The sequence below is a fragment of the Megalops cyprinoides genome, chromosome 24 (genome assembly GCF_013368585.1).
Source record: "Megalops cyprinoides isolate fMegCyp1 chromosome 24, fMegCyp1.pri, whole genome shotgun sequence".
NCBI lineage: Eukaryota > Metazoa > Chordata > Actinopteri > Elopiformes > Megalopidae > Megalops > Megalops cyprinoides.
This window is the reverse complement of record NC_050606.1, coordinates 22891099-22910568: the sequence shown is the minus strand read 5'-3', so window position 1 is coordinate 22910568 and position 19470 is coordinate 22891099.

Genomic DNA, 19470 nt, shown 5'->3' with positions numbered 1-19470 from the left:
CAATGAATCTTAAACTGGATGTAGGACGTATATACCGTATCAGCCTTCTTTGCACTCTGACTACTTAGCACAGAGCTACATCAGGCCATTACTAGCTGTTTGGCTCATTTATCTTGTTAACACCTTCTTCATGCTTCTTGATCGTTGAGTGTGCCCTAATGTCACAGTAGTAGTGCATTTTCCTCTCCTTTAAAGTATGATCTTTAAAGCACACATTCACAAGAGGTATGTGATTCACTGTATCCTGTTTCAGCACACAGATACTGCAGTATTCTCTGCACATATGTGAGCAAAAATAGAAGTGATACAAGTCTCATTACAAAATCTTTTATCTGGAATGCAGAATGAATGGAGAAATGGCTTTCCATTAGTACTGAAGGAAAATTATCAATGTATGCCTTTCTTCTCAAATAAGGTTTATTTTCTTCAAATTGAAATTGAATGACCTTGTTTGAGCAAAAAACTAATGAGTCACACTAGAAAATTTCATATCATATTAATCTTCTATGTTCTTATTTTATGTTGTGAGAAAATAAGAAGGCATTTTTGCTGTGTAGGAGTGGAAAATATTCACATTTCTGAATGAGAAGTGAAATGGAAGACAACAAAATTCTACACGTAGTGAAACTCCTCTAATGGTGATAAACTAAGATTGGAATGTTTTGAATGTGCCTTCTCGAAATAATATTGTCAGAGGAATAAAATCCCCTGCTCTTGATAAGGATTTCATGCTGAAATCTGCTATTCAGGTGTATATGCAAAAGTTGGAGTCATAGACCTCATTCTGTACATTGGGTGGGTTTTCAGTCTAGGCCACCGATTTTCAATCCTGCTCCTGGGGCCCCCCTGCTCTGCACGTTTTCCATCTTTCCCTGCTCTACCTACCTGACTGAACTCATCAGTGGCACTTTTGATTAGCTGAGCACACCTGATTTATTCAACAGCATGTTAGTCATTTCAATCAGGTGTGTTTGGAGCAAAGATAGATAGAAGATATGCGGAACAGGGGGGCTCCAGGAGTAGGATTGAGAAACACTGGTCTAGGCAATTTTAATGAAAATGAGTATAGAGTAGATACACCATTGAATCAAGGGTATTATGGAATAAACTGTTTTGAGTGAGGCTTACAATGAGATTTATAGGCCTTCTATGACAAACTACAGAGATTTACTGAAAGAATTCTTGTACTTGTAAGACCATGAATTAAATTAATTTTAAAAACCATGATCTCTTGCAGTGTTCATTTCTCCTCTAAAATTGAAATAGTCATGAGAGGCTGGATGCATGTAAAAGTAGCCCATGTTAAGGAGTGAGTCTACCCTGGAAGATCAGCCCAGTTGTCTTGGCCCTTGCTTGTTGACTTCCTGTTCAATGTTCTGAAAGGCCCAGTGCTCGGTGTCAGAGAGCTGCTTGAATCAGTGAGAGGGCTTTGCTTCCTGTTTGCATGGCTTTGGAGTTGGGCGATGTGGCAACCAGGCTGATACTTTCTCAGCATTTTCTTCCAGCACTCTTTCCAGCGAGGAGTCTGGCTTCTGAGGATGTCTCCTCCATTTCTCCTGCCTCCCCCTCTCTTCCCTTTCCTCTCTTTCTTCATCACTTCTCTCCTGCCAGGGCTGGAAGTTGCACTGGCTGCATACACCTATTAACAATGCCCTTCCTCTGAATCACTCAGTCCCCGTTGACACTTTCTCTCGCCCCCCCCCCCCTCAGCTCCGATGTTTCTCTTGCATATTCTCTTTCTGATCATCTCTTAGGTCTCTGTGGCTGTTCCTCCCTCGGGCTATGATACACCTATGGACTACAAACAGCTCCTAAATGTTATACATTTCATTGTTGATTTATTAACTTGTTTCCTTTATTTTTCTCTGTGTACTCTTCTTGCATCATGTTCCTCCAACAGTCACAGTTGCAGGGGTGCTCCTTGACTAATTTGTTTTTATTAGTTGGAAACATTTCATGCTTCATTTCGTGGACATAAAATTACAAGATGGACATCATCATTTCCAGAGAAGGGCAGAAGATGAGAAAGGTCACTCAGATTTGAAAGTGATCATCCAGGTTCTGACTAAAATCGTTAGGTCACACCTCATGACTAAGCTCTGGTATATGGTAATTTGGATCATTATGAGTAATAATTGAACCAAGGACAAACAGATACCAGCCCACTTGCACAGGCATATGAATGTGAATTATTTTAGCACAGTTCAGGCCAATCTCTCTTCACTGCAGGTATAGCCAGTCTGTACCTATATTATCACTGTTGTTGTTGCTCCTCTGAAAGGTATGTAATGTATGTCATGTTGGATTTGTAAATCGCTATGGATGCAACTGTCTGTTAACCAAATGAATCAATAAGCAATAATAAGCAATAAGCATTTATGACTGTGAATGCTGGGCTTCCCCTGAGAGTCTGCTGATGTCATCATCAGGCATCCGGTATGGTTAATGTGGTGGAACTCCATGAGGAGCTGAGTAACTGGGAACAGAGGTCGGCCCTGGGAGGACCGTAAATCCCAGACTTACAGACATGTGTGGTTCAGGATTAATATTATTTAAACGGGGTACTGTTGGTTTTGGGTGGAGGGTGACAGGGAAGGAGGTGTATTTGAAGGGGGCAGTGGTCAGAGCTGAGGTTTGAGGTGAAGGGTTGCCAGCTGAACAAACAAATGATCCCACATACAAAAACGGGAATTTATTTCTTAGGGTACTGGTTCTCAAATTTCTGGCAGTCTTTTGCAGGACAGATTCTTGATGGTTGACATTTTGTGTCCTCGGCTGAGCTGGTTGAATTTATTTGGTGTCTCTTTTTCACACTGGCTATGTGTGGAACAGAGTGAACCTGCTATGGAACATATGAACCCCTTGCAGTTAAGGTTGGAACACACAGTATGGCTACTTTAGCATAGGCAGGAAGACCATTCCTGATGCACTCTCTTCTAGAGAGCGGCTTTTACTCAAGTGCTGTGAAGCCATCATCGATATGAAAAAAGCATCAAAGCATTAGAGATCATATATTTTATCTTTAAAGAGTCACTAGTCTTGTGAGTTCTGTTCTTGGATAGAATATGCTTGGGTACAGATAAAAGGGGAGTTTATTTTTAAAGTGCAGTCACTCCGGATTTTGAATTCAGGTTGGGTGACTCCCCAAGGGTAAGCAGAGGTGATTAGACTGGTCAGGGCAGGTAGGCGATGTCCCCTGGAAGCGAATTGGAATAACATTCTCACCTTTTAGCAGCCTAAACATGGCAATATTTCTTTGCTGTTCACAAAGCTGTGGCAATCCGCCAAGAAATTTGCTAAGGTTTGATTGGAGTGCATTATTGTGTTTGGTTCACTCTGTTGCAAGTTACTTGTGCATTAGTCTTTTTTGCTGACATTTGTATTGTCCCCCTTGTGACTCAAGACAATTAGCTGTTTTTTTGTAGGTGGTCTCTGACGTTTGCAGTAACCATGGTGACAGTCTCTGCTGTGCTGGCACAGGAAACGACCCTAGAGAGAACAGGAAGTCCAATGTGCTCAAACAAGGGCAGGCCTATGACAACACTGAAAGTGTAGCTCCAGGTCCCAGAAAGGATATGAGAAATTCTTTTACGTTTTTACATGGTTTCAACTAAAAGAAGAAGTCAAATCTTACTGAGATTGTGCTTTAACTTACATTTACATTTATTTATTTAGCAGACGCTTTTATCCAAAGCGACTTACAAAAATGCATGCAGTAAGTATAGCGACAGTACGGGGACAGGATGTGTACAGTTCCACAATGAGACAGTTCTCAGCTGAGAGCAAGGTCTGTTTGAGGACACAGTACTATCCAATTTGTACAACTACAGGGTATACCTTCAAACTTCAAACAGCACATTGAGTGCCAGAGTAAAGGCGGTGATAAGAAAACGATACACAAAAGCACACAGCAATTTACAACAGCACTGATCTCGGGGGGGGGGGGGGGGGGGGGGGCAGCGATTGTGTGAAGGGTCAGTCCAGGTAAAGTCTGAAGAGATGCAGCTTCAGACCACGTCTGAAGGAATGGGGTGATGGAGCTGTCCGTAGCGGGACAGGGATTTCATTCCGCCACTGAGGAGCGATGTAGGTGAAACGCTGTTGTCAGGGCTCAGGCACGGACTTGGACGCAGACGCGGACCACGAGTGCTCTAATTCCAGGAGTTTATTAACAGAATCGTCAAACAAGCTGGCAGTCCAAGGGTAGAACAAGGATCAAAACAGCAACAGGCAGGGTCAAACCGTGAAGGCAGGCAGATCAGGCAATCAGGACAGGCAAAGAGGAACAGGCAGGAACAGGCGAGGCAAAAACCAGAAACAAACAGGGAAACACAGGCAGGACCAAGACAGGCAGAAACACTGAAACGATCTGGCAAACAAGACAGAGACAAGCAGGGTAGATATAGGGCTGGGCTGATGAGGTGATGGGAAGCAGGTGTGCAGGCAGGCAGGTGGAGACAATCAGGTGGGCGGAGACAGGGCGGAGAGTGGGGCAGGGCTAGAACACAAGAAAAACAAAAGCACATGGACAGGGAAAAACAAAAACACAACAGCTAGGGGGCGGGAGCCCTGACAGCTGTTGCCTAGCAGAGCGAGAACCTCCTGTTTTGTCCGTGCAAGGAGCAAGACATCCAGTTGCTGCTGAGCGCAGGGGCCGGGCAGGTGTGTAGGGCTGGATGAGGTCTTGGAGGTAGGTAGGGGCTGTCCTGTTGATTGCAGAGTAGGCGAGGGTCAGGGTTTTGAATCTGATCCTGGCAGCAACAGGAAGCCAGTGGAGGGATTTTAGCAGGGGAGTAACGTGGGAGAATTTGGGGAGGTTAATGCTTGAATGCTGCCCCATACCACATTTCCCAACGTTGTTCTGTGGTTAGACACATGTTTGTAAATGCCTGGTAAGAAGGCTGCAGTCCACAAAGTATTTTAGCGTTCTGTGATTGGCAGACATGCTCAAGATTAGAATGGGCAAATGGTTCAGACCACTGCTAATTTCATTTCTTTTTTCAGTGATAAGACTGAAAAGCAGGCCCGGCCCAAACCAATTTGGCGCCCTAGGCGAAAATTTAGGTGGCGCCCCCCTTGCATCGGAGTAAATTCGACTGCTGGTGTACATACTCACAAGAAACTGAATAGCTTTGTCTTCGACATTCTTTTATTTGCGATTGCAAAATCAAAACACTTGGAACAAATTAGAAAGAAATACAATAAAAATATGAAATGAATTTTTGAAATACAATGAATAGCTTAAATAAAGTATGATTTAAATAGCCACAAAATAAAAAAGTGTAAACCAGTGGCATAAAATAAATTATAAATACAATATAAATAAGGCACTGCACACAATAAGATGATAAAAAAAACCCAGTATTGCCAAAAAAAAAAAAAAAAAGCTGTAGATGACCCAAGATTTGCAGGGGTGGGACTGAGAAACCTCAACAGCGCATCTGAAGAGAGAAGAGGAATATATTACACCAATCTAATAATAAATATCATATGATACATAATACGATTTTAAGAATAAACTGAAATATGACAAATTAAAAATCTAAGGCAGGGGTGTCAAACTCATTTTCACTGAGGGCCACATCACTAAATTTCTAGGTCATCGAGGGCCAAATAATCGTTGACCATCCATTCAAAAAGGGCAACCATGAAATCTGCATGGCAGTACGATTCGTTTTTTCAAGACAGTTTGAACACCGTTTCATTGGGAATCAGTAAAACAACTACTAGGCTAATTTCCCATTTATTTTATTTGATTCCATTTCAATACATTTCCAACTTTTTTGTTTCATATCTTTTAACATAAAAAATATTACAGATTGGCGGTGATTGAGCCCTTTGGCTCGAATGAAGTTGACAGTTCTGATGACAACAGCCATGACATTGTCCATTTTCAGTGTTTTACAACAGAGTGCCTCTCTGTGGAGTATACAATGAAAATTCCAAAACTCACCCCCTCCAAACTGCTACACTTCCTCTCGAAGTCTGGCCACAACTCCAGCTTTCACACCGATCATTGATGGTGCGCCATCAGTCGCAAGACTTACGTATGGCGTCAGATTTATGTCAAAAGTCGCGAGCGCAAGAAACATGCTCGCGAGCGCAGGAAACATGCTCGCTTGGCCAGCGCAAAGCAGAAATTCTCTCGCGCGTGAGAATGTTTTCTGCGCTCGCAGCATGTTTCGTGTGCTCGCGAGTATATTTCCTGCGCTCGCGACTTTTGACATAAATCTGACGCCATACTTACGGCACGGGCCCAGTCTATTCCCAGTTTATCCAATGATGCAGCGAGACTGCTGAAGATGTCGCTAGCCGTAGTAGTGTCAGTCATGGGTACCAGTTCTACGAATTCCTCTGTGATGTTACAAGTAGAGTCAACACCTCTAATAAAAATCGCCGGCTGTGCCACATCCGTTATATCTGTACTTTCGTCAATTGCGACGGAAAAAGCAACAAATCCCTGAACTTTTTGAATGAGCTTTTGTGTCAGCTGTCCAGCGATGTCCTCAATCCATGCTAATGTAGCCACCGACTCCTTCACTTTCTCCTCCTGCAACTGGCCGGTGTAGCGATCATACTTCTCAGCGTGAGTAGTCTGGTAATGCCATCTAATATTATACTCCTTTGGAACAGCTACTTGCTGTGAGCAAACTGAACAGATACACTTACTGATAACATCCCCAAAGAGGTGGGCGTTTGTCCATTTTTCCTGAAAGGCCAGACACTCTTTATCAACTTTTCTTATCTTTGACACCATTTTCTTGCCAGCAAGTAGCTAGCTCGCGATCTTTCTTTAGTCATGAAAGATGACTAGCTGATCAGTTGAAATAGGTTGTTGCCACCTAGTGGATGGATGACGAATTACGTTTTGTGGTAATGGTAAAGAGTTGACGGAAATAGTAGGGCCCGTATTACATCCTCTGGTTGATGTGCGGGCCGTTTTGAATCTTTGTGCGGGCCGTATGTTTGACACCCCTGATCTAAGGGATATGTGCATGATGACTACGCTGTACATGTTTAATACTTTTCTGATATGCAAATGATATAAGATTCAATTTTTGTCATTACAAGGAAATGCTGATTAGCAGAATGCAAAGAAGTAGTAAACTGCACTATAATATAGAATGTAGGAATGCTAAGGTATGCTATAACAGGCATGATGTGCACTGTGCAGGCTTAAAACCATAGGAAAAGGAATAACACGTTAGCTTTTTGATTAAGGCTAATATTGCAAGCTAAGAAAACGTGAGCTAACCAGTTTTCAATAAAAATGTAAACAAGTTTTATTTTAATTTTAACTCTTGCTGACCCTATAATATTTACATATTTGGAAGCTGGGTGGGAGTGCCATTTTTCATAACAGCTTTGGTCCTTCGTAACATGCCATTAGCCTAACTGAAGTTAAAACAGTTCACGCTAGCTATTTATTGATTAGCAAACCATGTTTGGTTAACAACGTGTCGTTGTTCTCCTACGTACAAATAATGTCATGACATCACCTTTATTGTAACATTACCTCTGTCTTTCTCTCTTTTTTCCTCCTCTTCTTTTCTTTTTTTCCTCCCCTGGGCACCAGACAGTTTGGGACGTTTTGACATGTTGTTGTTGTCCTGTCGTCGTTGTCTTGTTGTCGAGCTTGCTTTTGGGGTCACGTCAATGCGTGCCCCCCTCCGCCAGCAGGTAGAGTCTAATTAGTCCGGGGGGAAGGGGGAGCATCTCAGGAAAGTAAAGTGTGATCATCATTTTTATTATTATTGTTATTCATATTTAATAGGATTTGCTATGCAGTTAGATATTTTTGGCTCATTATCTTCCTATTAAGATATATAATACCAACTAGTTTACGTAAGTAACTGACCCTTATTATCATTTTAGAGAATATTTTATATGTTAACACATATAACTGCTTCAGAAGGAGAAATAAGACTTGCCATGTTCCAAAATGGCAGTGTTAGCAAAGTTGAGTCTTGCCCGCATCTCATCTGCATGAGAGATGGGACCCTGCGGGCCTTAGTTTATGTGGTTTGGTGAGCCAGAACATCTCCAAAAAAAGTGTATGTGTCACACCAGCTGCTTCTGTGAGTCCCACAAACCACTAAGCATGAAACCAGAGCTGAAATGCCCTGCAATTAACTGTAAGGGGAACTGATACCCACCACCTTTCAGTACTGTTAAAACAACAGCAACAAATATGAAATATGCTGTAATTAAGGAGAATAATTTTGTGCTTTCAGAGCAGAGAATCCTGTGCACACATAAGTGTGTATAGGACTCTACAATGAGGAGTAACTGCCACTCAGTCTGTGGTATAAAACAATCCGTGTTTATGTTTATCTGCATTCTTGTGGTATTAATTAGCATTTTGAGAATAGAAATGAAGTTTGGGGATGAGGGATTTTTAAAATGATGAAATTATGAAGTACACAGTGCCACAGTATAAAGCCATGTAATGCAGTGCTAATGCAAATTTCTCTGTCAGCAAGAATGTATCCAACCACATGTTATATGTTCACAATAAATTCTTCAATAGATCTTCCCGGGTCTACTGGAAAGGCTCCACCTCCACACCTACTCCCCTCACTACAGGTGTCCCCCAGGGCTCTGTATTGGGACCCCTCCTCTTCTCCATCTACACCAATTCACTTGGTTCAGTCATTAACTCACATGGTTTCTCCCATCACTGCTATGCTGATAACACTCAACTAATCTTCTCTTTTCCTCCCTCCACCCCCCAGGTCAACGAAAAGATCTCTGCCTGCCTGGCTGACATCTCCAAATGGATGGCCTCTAACCACCCCAAGCTTAACTTGGACAAGACTGATCTGCTGTTCATCCCGGCCAGGACCTCTCCTCTCCAAGAACTCTCAATTACTGTCAACGGCACCACAGTAACTTCCTCCACTTCTGTGAAGAGTCTGGGTGTCACCCTCAACAACAGTAGTCGGTGAAGTCCAGCCATCTCACAGACAACATGCTCCTGTTGATTCCTCCTCAACATCAGGAGGATTCACCCTTTTTTGACCACCTACTCCCCACCCACCCAGCTGCTTGTCCAGGCCACCGGACTCTCCCGCTTGGACTACTGCAATGCCATCCTCGCAGGCCTCCCAGCTTGCACCATTCAGCCGCTGCAGCTCATCCAAAACGCAGCTGCTAGGCTGATCTACAACCTCCCAAAGTTCTCCCACGTCACCCCCTTGCTGAGATCGCTCCAATGGCAGCCAGGATCCGCTTTAAAACCTTGACTCTCACATTTTCTGCTGCAAAAAAGACTGCCCCGACCTACCTCCAGGACCTCATCCAAACTTATGCACCCGCTCGACAACTTTTCTCTGCTACATCCGGACGCCTCGCTCCTCCCACCATCAGAACGAATGGCCCACGCCCCTCACAACGTCGTTTTTCCGTCATCGCCCCCCCAATGGTGGAATGAACTCTCCACCCCCCTGAGAACAACCCCTTCAATCCAACCCTTCAGATGTGGTCTGAAGACACACCTCTTCAGACTCTACCTGGACTGACACTAGGGCTGGGTATTAGCACAGATGCCCCGATTCGATTTGATTCCGATTCACAAGCTAACGATTTGATTCGATCCGATTCCGCTTCGATATCGATTCGATAAGAATGAGATATGAGATACTACATAGCAGCTTTCTATATTTGGAGAGATGTTTAAAAAGCTCTAAAGGGAACACAAATTTACAAATGCAGAGTCATTGGAAACAAATTGTGAAAACCACTAAAGAAAAAGCCTAAGGCTTGTATACCAAAATCTTTTTATTTTAGGAACACATAGGTATAGCTCCTTAAAAACAAAACCAACCTGTATCATTACCTACTTAATTCATGACATGAAGCAGCAATGTGTGTGCATTCGTTAGCTCAGGGAAAGCTGGTAGCAACTTTGTAATTGTGAACGTTTTCTTGCTAGCCTAATATGAACAACTGGCTAGCTAGCTACCTACCTAGCAAACTAACATGAACAAGTATGTTAGTCTTGAATTGCGCTAAATTACATTGCATTCATGAGCAAGTGTTGCTGTTCAGTTTAGCTAGCTAGCTAGGTAGTGGTTGTGCACTGTATTAAAGTTAAAGCTAAAAAGCTGTGACTGTAGTGCACATATATATGAATATGTATGCCAGACATCTCCACGATTTCGGACACACTTCTGCACGCATATATTTTTTTAAATTTATATCTCTGTAGGGTTAGACCGAGTACAGTTGGAACAGAGGGACAGTTGAAACACATTAAATAACTTGCATATGCGACAAGCCCGATCTGTTCTTTTTGCTGAGCGCATGCGTATCAACGTCCTCTTTGATCATGGGAAATTTGAAGTACGTGCGCTTCTCCGATCCGAAGATATCGGCAAAAGCTTTTTTTTCCACAGGTAAGTTTTTCACTTCACCATGTCCCTTTCACATTGAATAGTTTCTTTTCCTTATATGACTGTTAAACTGAATTTAGATTATTGTAATCTTTAATCTGTGCTCTAAAAACTGACATATTTCATGATGTCATTCAAGGTTATCGAAGAATCTAGAGAAATGTGCGAGGTGGTCAGCGGGGTACAGTTGAAACACAATGTATCAACTGTACCCGTGGTAAAATTCTATTGCGTCACATGCTGTTCAGTTGCACGGTTTAAGATTACAAGTTAAGAGTCATATTTAGACAACATGGGAAGACAAATTAAAACAAAATTTGATGTTTGTGATAATTGAACCATCTACTAATATATTTTCTAACATGAAGGACATTATGCCATGTTGTGAAATATGCAAGGTGGTAAATGGGTACAGTTGGTACACCCTTTCTAGGTGGTTATGTTCATAAGGTATGCAGTTACAGAGTTCATTTAAAGAGAATAAAATTTAAAAAGATATATTTTTTGTTGGACAGGCGGAGTAACAAGCAAAATACAACTGTAGCATAGACTGTAAGCTTTTTTGTTTATGTGTGTGTGCTATGCCTGTTGCAAGATGCCCCGTTTCAGAGTTAGGAGCACAAATAGGGGAGTACCAGCAGATCTTTTAGAGAGTGCCTCAAAAGCGGTTGAGGAAGGAAAGTCAATTAGGAGCATGGCACAGGAGTTGAGGATTCCCCTTGCTACCCTGGCCCAATACGTCAAAAAGAAAAGGGACCTTACTGAGCAGGGCTCAAGCATGCTGCCCTCAGGGTACAAGCTTATGTCAGAAAGGCAGCAGCTTTATACTTTGGGCTCCCCCCAAAAGAGGTAGGAATACAGTGAAGACTAAAAGTTAAAGCACCAATAGGAAAATTCCAGGATTAAGCGCAATGTTAATCGTCAAATAAGCCAGCATCAAAGACACACAGAAGTGTGTGTTATACAGAAATGTTGTGTTCTGTAAATAAATGAACCATTGCTTTGAAGTTAAATATGAATATGATATTATGATTATTAAATTATAAAATAAAACAACTTAAATTATACTAGTACAACTGCATTATCAACTAAGTTATTTCTTTATTGTTTCAGGTACACAAATTGGCCTTTGAACTGGCTAGTTTTTATGGATTGCCTTTTCCTTCCAAATGGATAGAAAATGGCATGGCAAGCGAAAGTTGGTTTGCCAATTTCATGAGAAGGAATCTGCAACTTTCTATTAGAAGGCCTGAGGCAACAAGCCTATCAAGGGCTACAAATTTCAATCCAACAAATGTGGAGTCCTTCTTTAATAAGCTGGCCACAGTCCTTTCTAGGCATGGGTTTGAGGGAAACTATATATGGAACATGGATGAGAGAGGTCTCACAACAGTCCAGAATCCTGGACAAATTGTTGCCACAAAGGGAGAGAGAAGAGTCGGGAGGGTGACATCAGCGGAGAGGGGGGCCCTTGTTACCATGGCAATGGCAGGCAATGCCCTTGGTAACATTACCCCTCCCCCCCCATTTTGTCTTTCCCCGGAAGAAGTACCTGCCTCATTTTATCAGAGGCGGTCCAGAGGGATCAATTGGCACAGCCAACGGTAGTGGCTGGATGCATGAGCAGGACTTTGTTGTCTTCCTCCAGCATTTTGTTCGCCATACCCGGGCAACAAAAGACAACAAAGTCCTGCTCCTGTTGGACAACCACTCCTCCCATGTATCAACTGAAGCAATCAATTTCTGTCGGGAAAATGGGGTGGTTCTCTTGTCTTTTCCACCACATTGCACACACCACCTCCAACCATTGGATAGAACTGTTTACGAGCCACTGAAAAGACATTTGAACCGTGAGATGGACAAGTGGCACCAGAGGCATCCAGGAACAACCATCACCATCTATGACCTGCCAGAGATGGTGAACAACATCTTGCTGCTGGCAGCGTCACCTCAGAATGTGAAGCAGGGATTTTGCTGCACTGGGATCTGGCCGTACAACCAAGAAATCTTCAGTGAAGACAACTTTCTCCCAGCTTCAGTGACCGACAGACCCCATCTCCCCCCGGGCCATCCACTGCTGCATCTCCATCTCCCCCCGGGCCATCCACTGCTGCATCTCCCCCCGGGCCATCCACTGCTGCATCTCCCCCCGGGCCATCCACTGCTGCATCTCCCCCCGGGCCATCCACTGCTGCATCTTCCCCTGGGCCATCCACTGCTGCATCTTCCCCTGGGCCATCCACTGCTGCATCTCCATCTCCCCCCGGACCATCCACTGCTGCACCTCCCCCCAGGCCATCCACTGCTGCATCTCCATCTCCCCCCGGGCCATCCACTGCTGCATCTCCATCTCCCCCCGGGCAATCCACTGCTGCATCTCCCCCTGGGCCATCCACTGCTGCATCTTCCTCTGGGCCATCCACTACTGCACCTCCCCCTGGGCCATCCACTACTGCACCTCCCCCCAGGCCATCCACTGCTGCATCTCCCCCTGAACCATTCACTGCTTCTCTGTATCATATCCCATCCCTGGCTCTTCCTGTGCCAACAATGGCCATTAACTCAGAGGGTTTTGAGGAAGTAACCCTCACTTTAGTTCCTCTATCACTACAAGAGGAGGAAGTCACCACTGAAGTAACAGAAATTGATTTCTTTTCTAGTAGTGTATGCCCATCAAATTTTGAAAATGAAATATTTATGGCTTTGTGTGTGTGTGTTTGTTTTGATGTTCAGCGGGAGCATGTTCCAGAATTCTCACCCAAAACTCTAAGGCCATACTCCAAAGCTGAAGGCCAATGGCCAATGGCGGAGGACAAGGGTCAGTGACATTCTCAACAACACACCTGTAAAGGAAGCCCTTGAAGAGGAAAAAAACAAGTGTTCCTAAAAGGTGAAATGGAAAATCTTACCAGAACAAAAGGAGGGAGGGAAAAAAAAAGAAAAGTACAGAGGACACTCAGTGTCTTGTCTGTGATGAATGGTATTCAAGGTCCTGGCCGGAGGAGCAATGGATTTCTTGCTCCATCTGTGGCATGTGGTCGCATGTAGAATGCACTGATGGAGGCCACAACTACCACTGTGAGTGACTGAGGTGACTGAGTGAGTGAGTAAGTGACTGAATAACTGTTATTTTTGTTTTTATGGTTTATTAGGCTACTGTTATTGTTTGTATTAGTTGTGTAGTTGTGGCCTTCATCTGTGTTATTGCTGTTCAATGTTTTACAAATTAGCTATTTTTAACTGTCACTCAAAAAATGAAATGATGAACTGAAATGAAAAATTTTATTGTTGTTTGCAATTGCCGTTCAGTGTTTTACAAATGAACTATTTTTAACTGTTATTTATAAATAAAATGATGAACTGAAATTAAATATTTTTGTAGAATGGTCATTTTTTAAAGGTATTTTACATTTGCAATGAATTGGTAAGGCAGCTTTACAACATTGCGGATGGGTGTTTCAACTGTACCATGGTACCATTCCAACTGTACCCGACATGGGTACAGTTGGAACAAAAATGCTCCCTGTGTTTATGAGCTAATTGTGGAAAATATGAACTACTCACAGATATTATTGATCATTACTTTTTTAGTACACAAGCAAAGGAATTATCATATGAAAAATCACATCAGTATTTGCACAAAACAGAACTCAAGTCTAGTCAAGTCTAGTATTTGCTCTAGTCTCATTTCACATAACCACCTCTCTCTTTGCTACTCTCTCAATACCCCTGAGTTACTCAGTAGCACACACGGGTTACACAGGCGTGTGTGTCTGTGAGGAAGACCGTAATAGGCGGGTTGGTGTGAGTCAACACTTGGTGAAAATACACTGAACATATCAGTAACTTCAGCCCTGTTCTCAGATGGAAATGATACATGGACTTTGCCTACACAGTGGCCCACAGTGGTAGGAGCAATGCCTCTGCTCAGAATCCTTACTCTACACTGCGCTGCCATTGATAGGCAACGAACGCTTTCGCTCCAGGGCTTCCAAATTCCAGATTCCAAATCCAACACAGCATGTGTTAATTAATTAAACACAAAGCCTCCATGGTAAATATTCCTGCACTGGCACAGCAGAGAGCAAATACAATCATACAGAGGATGCCTTCCTTCATTTAACTGACATCAGGTAAATAAAACAGTGAAATTATAATAATGAAATGTCATTGGCTGAAAACCTTGTGGAGTTATATTGTTCTTCATTTTGTTCCTTTTGACAGACTGTAATGAGAAAGAAACAACTTTGTTTTCCAGCCTTTCTCAGGATCCAGCATTACTGTTATGAGTTTGTATACTGGTGGCATGACAAAAGAATGACATGTAACAAGATTCTAATAAGGACAGTCAAACCCAGTGTCTCCTGGTGAAAACATTCCCCCAGGTAATGACAGGCAGCACTTAAAAAGAAGACACAAACCCATTAAATAATAAAGGATTTATATTAAAGTCATTCATTTTTGGTTGGTTTGCATGAAATCCAGATGGTATTTAGATTCAGAGCATACTCAGCTTGCAACCCCTGCGCAGATAGCACTAACTGGTGCTGTTTGTGATAGTTTACAGATGTTGCATGCACACAGTTCTCCGCAGGACCGTACAGAGACCTTTAGAGGGGCAAGTGCTCAAATACTACAGCCATGTGTCGCTTAACGTCCACGATACGTTCTGTGAAATAGGACGTTATGTGACTTGGACGTTGTGCGAACACCATACTATACAGTATATGATATACTATGTACTGTATCATTGTCCGTCTGGCAGCGTAATCGCTTTATTTCCATGAGACATGAGATACATGTGTTGCGTGCGGGAAGCGTTGCCTTCACTACGTCCGGTTACGTCCACTACGTCCCGTTCTGCCATCGGGATTTTAAAACTTTATTATAACCTTATGGGACTACGGACGTATATGCGAACCGACGTTGTCCGAATGGACGTTAAGCGGCGCATAACTGTATAACGTGACAACAAGCAAACAGGTGAGAGACGACCCGACTGCTTTGAAACACAAATTAAACTCGCCATCTCTCAACGTCGCAGAGTAGTCGTCTCTGTAGTGTGCAAATAGCTCACTTGTGTCACATCAGATATTATAACAGATTTTAATTTAAACTGGCAGGTATGAAGAACAAGAAATTACTTAACGCTGTTTGTTAACAAGAAATTACTAAATTACTTACCTTCCTGTTTGCCAGCGTCAGTGACCACTGCTTCTTCAAATTCACCGGCACGTGCGAGCTGGTGGTTGTGCGCTTAATTCCTATTGGCTAATGGGCCCTTCATTCAAAGAGGGAGGGGGACGCGCAAACAGATAACGTAACAAACCCAAGGCTGCCGGCAACTTCACCCTTCAGTTTATGGATGGCAGCCAGACGGACATTTTTATCTTATAGTTTAAATATTAATTGTTACAATTCTTCTTGATAAGAGGCTTGGGCAGGCAAAAAAAAACCCCCACAAAAAACCCCGCCTTGCCAAAAAGGGCACAATGGCCATCGAGGGGAAAAGGGGCAGGTGCTTGAGCTTGGTTTTTTTCGGTGTGAAAAGAAATAGGCTGTGACAACATGGACTTAATTACAAACCCTCTTTACTTAGTCGTGTTTTCAGACATACATCACCACTATGAAAGTTAATTAAAGAGAAAAAGATCAAATTAATATTTTTTTTTTATCTTTGAGAAAGAATTAACTAAAAATTGCAATAACTAAAATGCGCAGTGCAATATTGACGTTGTGGGTAAATATCTCTATGGTTATCTTATTTTGGCTACGCAACAGATGCCTATAGCTGTTTCCAAAGCATTCAATTATCGGACGAACGATGGCAATCATTGCGTAAGAAATAAAGCGAATTGAGACATAATTTAGGCTGCATTTTCATGATATAGTATGAAATATTACACCTTAAAACTAGCCTGTGCGTCCACGCTTTTTCTGAAGCTGCAGGGAGATTCTAGGTGCCCAATTGCTCACAAGTCATTTATGAGAAAAATGGACAGCTCATACAAAAGCATAGGGTAGGCCTACCGTGTGGAAGGACTGTGATAAAGTTAGCGAAAATACTGTGAAGTGCAAACTGTGTGCTGCAAATTTTTTATTTTAATAACTTGACCTCCATGATCATGATGAGGCCAAATGAAGAAACATCAAAGCTGTAAACGGGTATTTTCAGCTTTGCCGCGACGTTCCGACATACAATTCAACTGCAAGCGAGATGAAGTTTAATTTCGTGGACGGTTGCTTAAATGACGACTGTAAATCAGAAGTGCTGTGCTTTAGGGTAAATTTCTTTGAATGTTTCATTTGAAAGAATAAATATACATTACTTTGTTAAATGTGCAGTGTCAAACTGTTGCAATTTATAGCATAAGTGCACCAATTAATCCTTATTTCTTTTATATTCCATGCTTGTTTTTTTATCTTAAGCGTAGACTATAGCCTACTGATTCAAAAAAGTCCAATTAGCCTAGCTGAATCTGGTTAACAGCATGATTTGAGCACAACAACCCTTTTACTGGATACTTACCTTCCATCCTTGTTTCCAGCAGCTGAAAAAGTTTGATTTTCAAGGTCAGATAACATTGTCTGTCTTGGCCAATGAGGGAATTTTGTGGAAAGAATGTTAGCCAATAGCATTTTTTCTGTCAGAGGAGATGCGTCGGGATAGTGCACGCATTGCTTTTATAAGATTTTTTTAAATCGAGAATTTAGATAAAAAATATAGGATGACAGAATCAAAAATTTGCAAATATCGGCCCCGATTATCTAACGACTAGATAATCGGTTGACCCTTACTTAAAAGGGCTATGGACTCAGTGTGTGAGACATCCAGCTAAACACTGTGCCTGGGGTTCATTTTCAAATGCATATGGACTTTTTTTCAGGAAACAATGTAATAATTTCAAGTGAAAAATGCATATATTTGCTAAATGATAATCATACCATAAGGTACCATTCAGAGTTTTACAGGGCAGAGGCTTGTGACAATTTATGAGCTGTAATACATTCTGATTCCCACTGCAGGGCAGTATAGGACAGAAAGCTCAATAGCTGATAGCAAAAGGTTTGCATTGTGAGCCTAGGACAGAAGCTTGACTGGGATAGAATCTGTTGATTGTCTTGTCCTCAGATGACCTGTATCGCCTTTCATTTTCCAGATGCCACACTAACCGAGGGGGGATCCCCATCAATACATCTTGGAGGAAAACCAGGGACTCAAGATACAAACAGGCTGGTACCCCACACAAACTAACACAATTGCACACAATTAACCAATAGCGGCCCGAGGCCATAAATACTAGTGGGGCGGACACTGGCTCCAGCTCCTGAATCCACACCCACTGTTGATATCGTTATTTTAATAATTAAGTAGGCCTATATTAAATACTTATTATATTAAGTATAATAATTACTATATTAGAGAATAGACAGTGCATACCTGTAAACATACCAGCCAGTATGGGGCACAGTTTGTAAAAATGTATACACTGATTTATCCTGCAATTTTTGCACATTTAACATTGTCAAATGTAAAAAAAAATGCAGTACAATTTTAAACTCACTTTTTCATACATTTACAGACAAATTGATGCAAATCTGTCAAAGTCTTTTTCAAGGGTAATGTTTTTCATTAATGAAAAATATGAAATAACTTTCGTAAATATAAGTGTTAAATGTAAATGTTAAATATAAATGTTAAATGTTAAATCTAATATGCAAATATGGAATGAAACTAATGAATATGGCAATTACCCACACCTACATTGTGTGACGCATGTTCTTTCCCATGGAAAAGCTCGGGCATTCACATCAAGCACTGTGGCAATGTAGAAACATGGCGAGTGTAACAGGTGGTGGTGATTTGGCGGAAATAATTGAAAAAGCAGTAGCTGCTGGTGTTAAAGCAGCTCTGCGAGGTCAGACGTCGAGTGGACCTACAATGCCATCGGTAAGTTCTGATTTTTAAATTAGACATTTAGCTACGTTATGGTTAACAAACAGCGTTACATTCCAGCAGATGTTCGTATTGCTGAAAAGTTAGCAAGGTCACCAGACCAGACAGGCTACGAAAGGAGAGGAGATGCGAGTGATGACGTTGTCACAGAGGCAAATACAACGTTAGCTAACTAGTTAATGAAATACAATGTAACCTTACCAAGGTGATAGCTAGCAGCTTCTTTGCAAGTTAACATACTACGAGTTCACCGACTGTGTTTCTGGTCCGTGACGGACGTATGTCACCGCATAACCATCATGTGCTGCATTGTCTACGACTACATAGGAGCAGATTTTCATACACATTTCCAAAAATGTGTCCCTTTATCTCGTTAGCCGGAGCTCATTTAGCTCTTGCTAACATTTCAGCAATACTTAGGCTACAAACATCTGCTGGAATGTAACGCTTGTTTGCTAGTGATGTTTGTTAACCATAACGTAGCAAAATGTCTAAATCAGAACTTACCGATAGCATTGTAGGTCCACTCAACGTTGGCGTGGTCTGATCTCGCAGAGCTGCTTTAACACTAGCAGCTACTGCTTTTTCAATTATTTCCGCCAAATCACCACCACCTGTTGCTACACTCGCCGTGTTTCTACATTGCCACAGTGCTTGATGTGAATGCCCGAGCTTTTCCATAGGAAAGAACATGCGTCACACAATGGAGGTGTGGGTAATTACCATATTCATTAGGTTCATTTCATATTTGCATATTAGATTTAAATTTAACATTTATATTTAACATATTTAACATTTACATTTATAGTTAACATTTACATTTAACATTTACATTTATACTTAACATTTACATTTAACACATTTACACAAGTTATTTCATATTTTTCATTAATGAAAAATATTACCCTTGAAAAAGACTTTGACAGATTTGCATCAATTTGTCTGTAACTGTATGACAAAGTGACAGTTTAAAATTGTACTGCATTTTTTTTTTTTTACATTTGACAATGTTAAATGTGCAAAAACTGTGCAGGTAGCCAACACATTTCAATGATGAACAATAGGCTATCCTATAACCTGAGTGTGCGCGACAAAGAACCACCCACGCTAAACTAAAGC